Genomic DNA, 3,901 nt, shown 5'->3' on the forward strand with positions numbered 1-3,901 from the left:
CTTCCAAGATATAACCAAGTGCTAAGGTTACAAAGCCTCCCCTACATACTCAGCTGATGAACACTGACTGCAAAAGATTGGGGTTGGGTAGCAGGAGGAAGGTCTTGATCTGGATTGGAAGCTAGGTTGCAGTGAAATCTAGATGTGGTTTTATTGATTTAGCAGATACGAAAGCATCATCCTAAGTGGAACTCATTTCAGCCAGGAATAGCAGTAGTGGCTATTATTATTGTTAAATTATTATTAATAATAATCATATTGTTTTTATCAGTATATGAAATCACAGATGCCAGATCTTCATAAGAGTTATTATTACTACTACTATTACTATTATTATTACTGTTGTTACTGGGAGTGCATGAGGAATTGCTGAAATGGGGAAATCCTCCCTTTGGAATGTTCCTCTCCAGGATTCTCTGATCCCAGCTTAGAGGCAAGTCAGACAATTTCTACACCACGAATACCACCACCCCCACATCCATGTAACTCACATTCAGCTGCTCTCAATACTTCATCTCTCCTGGAGCATGTCTGGTCGTCATCCAGCTGTTTTGCTTTCTTTTTGCCTCTTTTGTTTTGGTTAATTTATAAAGTCTCATTTTCCAGCTTTGTGTGTGGGTGACCTGGTTGTTTAGATTTTGCCATGCTCACAAGGGCCAACCAGCTCACTATTAGATACAGAAGTGAAGATAATGGATTATGGATACAACTGTACAGTGAAGAACACTAAAAGCTAATTTTTATAATCTTATAGAAAAAATTAAGGAGAAGGAGGGAAGAGAAGGAAGGAGAGCAAGGAAAAATGATCAGAAAAGAGAACAAGAATAACAGTCAGCCAGAAGGGAGGGTGGCATTTATTTTTATTTTATTTTATTAAATTTAACACCTTGCCTTTCCTGGCTGAAGCCAGACTCAGGGTGGCTTACAAACATAATTTAAAACTAATCACAAAGTTGACTTCAATACAATTATAACAATAAAGTTTAAAATATAATAAACATATCAATGGAGAAATTTGGGTACCTAAAGGATCCCTGCATAGCCTAAAAGTATCAACCATGTCAGATCATACATTTAACTACCACAAACAGGATGGGGAAAGGGGGGTGAAGTAAAGGAAAACAGACCACTGCAGCTAGTGGAGCAGTGTCAGGAGGTCTCCTGCCATTAGACAGGGTTTGGAGTTCTCCCAGAATTATAACTGATCTCCCGTCTACAAAGATTAGTTTCTCTGGAAAAAATAACCACTTCTATGGCATCACATCCCTGTTGAACTCCGACCAGATCTCCAGGAATTTCCAAATCCAAAACTGAAAACTCTACTGCCAGAACTGGATAAATGGCAGTCATAAAAGACATGTGAGAAACTGTTTGTGAACAGTGATCCAGGCTGATTTTTAACTATGCCAGAAAAACCTATATTTTGGTGGGTTTCATATGTACTATTAAAATAGGCTTGGTTTTTGTTTTCATATATAAGAGGCCCAAATCACTGGTTAGCCAAATGGTTACTAACTAACTATAACTGAGTTTACAGCAGGCTATCCATCTCTCTAGTCTAGAATTTATCCCTCCATTTACTCCTTGGGCTACATGATAAAACTAGATCAAAACAGTCTCAACATGGCAATGATTGCAGGCTGATAGAGGTTCAGTCATTAGTACAGTCTTTAAGAATCTCAGGTAGCAGGTGTTGGGAAAGACCTTTCTCCACCTGAGGCTTTGGAGGGCTACTGCCAGTCAGAATTAGTATTACTGAGTTAGATGGGGACAGTTGATTCATGACTTTTTGAAGATGCGGCTGCAGACAATAAAATGGCACTGGTTGAAATTCTGTGAGGGGCAGGATGTCATTTTATATGCCTCTTTTTGGAGAGGTATGTGAGGGCAGCCGCAGAGCAATATATGCCAATACAGTTTGAAGCATGGTAAACAAACACTGAGAAGCATGGTAAATGAACAGTGTGTAGGAAAAGTCTTGTGAGAAAGATAGTTTCATAATGCAGTCTTTCCTTTCAAGTTATGGGACATTTATAGAGGGGTTGCTGGATAATCTTTGTCAGTTGTGCTCCTAATAAATTATTGAGATCATAGCTTGCCAGGGCTAACATCAGCTGTTGGCATGGTTGAGTTCTGAGAGAGCCCATCATCATTCTCAGGAATTGGGAGAAGCTCCTATGGAAGTCTCTAGTTTTTGGTTTCAGAAATTCTGAAGGGAGCACAGCAGCAGTTCTCTGTGGAACACCAGCCCTGGAGAGGGATGTGATGAGGCATTGATGGCATGTTTCTGGAGAACACCTCCCCCACCCCCACCCCCACCCCCACCCCCACCCCCACCCCCCAAACCCTGATGCTGATCCTATAGTTTCCTGCACTTAAATCTACATATTCATGGTACATCATGTTCCAAGAGAAAACTGCTGTTCACGAAGAGACTAGATGTGGGCACTCCCTCCCCTCATTTTTGTTCACTAAAGCTTCACTGGCTTGCATTAAGGCTGTTATCAAACCTGATCACTTCTATTATTATCTTTGTTTTCATTTCAATTGATTTGAACAGGGGGCTGGTTTTAAAATGTATTGTTTTGGTGTGTTCTTTCACTCTTGTGCAATTCTACCCCTCTCCTACCCTGGAGCATTTTTTTAAATTAACAAACCTTAACTATGTAGCTAAGAAACCCCGCCTCAAGCCAGTAATAATTGGTGGAAACACAATGAGGAAAATGAAGCTGGTCATATGATTATTTTTGTTTCAGTCTCTTTATGATGATTGAAAAGCTGTTCGGTCAGTTTCATCTCTCTGTTTTCCTTATTCCTTTAACCCTCCTGGAATTCTCTAACCAGACTGAATTTCATTTAGATTTTACTATATCTATCCATTTTTGTTATTCTAATGAATGTAATGACCACAATGGCCTTTTCTGCACCAATCCCCTAAAACATTTCTAAAATGTTTTCACCCCCCCCTTTTCAACAATGTATGTCTGCACTCACCCTCTTGAAATGATTCCTGGCCTCCATTGTGTGATTTTTCACCTTTTTTTTAGTTCTGTGTTGAACTGATGCTTCAGTTCTTCACAGCCTCATGCTACATTCTATACTCCTTATATACTTGATGCTTTGAAGATTGCTCTTCTCCCAATAAAAGAACAAATAGAAAAATGCTGCAAATAAACAGGTGAGAGGGGAAATGAGTGAACTCAGAAGAGGAAGTTCAGGGAAGCAGAGGAGTGTGGGAAATGCAGAGCAACTGAAGATGCTTTCAAAACATTTTAGCCAGAGAATCACATAGGCCATTTCCGCACGGCCTTTTTATGGCGCCCTGGGGACGGGAAAAACGCCATCCCCAGGGAGCCATTTGCACAGGCGGCGCTGCTGCAATGCAGCAGCGCTGACCTGACTGCGCTCCCCCTCCCCCAGGGCGGTGTCAGGCCACCCTAAACAACAACCCTTTAAAGGGTTGTTTTTGCCGCAACAGCGTGTTCCCGGCGGCGCAGTGCGAACAGCACCGCCGGGAACACGCTGTTTCCCTTCCCCGTCCCACTCACCTTGTCCCCGTCGTCGGCCTGCTGGCCTCTGAAGCCCCTCCCTCACTGTCCTCCGACCCCTGGAGGTCGGAGGGCAGCGTGGGCAGGGCTTCAGAGGCCAGCAGGCCGACGACGGGGACAAGGTGAGTGGGACGGGGAAGGGGGCAGAGGCAGCTCCATGCGGAGCCGCCTGTCCTCCGCTGGCCTCCCCTGAGGCCGCACGCACGCTTGCGTGCGAACGGCCTCTGCCCCCACGCCGGCAGAATTCTTGCCGGCGTGGGGGCGCCTCGGGGGCCGTGCGGAAACGGCCATAAAAAGGGATTCATTTAAAACGTTTTGAGGCTGGAAATAAAATATTTGGGGGCAAAAACAAT

Source organism: Sphaerodactylus townsendi, linkage group LG08 (assembly GCF_021028975.2).
Source record: "Sphaerodactylus townsendi isolate TG3544 linkage group LG08, MPM_Stown_v2.3, whole genome shotgun sequence".
NCBI classification, from domain to species: domain Eukaryota; kingdom Metazoa; phylum Chordata; class Lepidosauria; order Squamata; family Sphaerodactylidae; genus Sphaerodactylus; species Sphaerodactylus townsendi.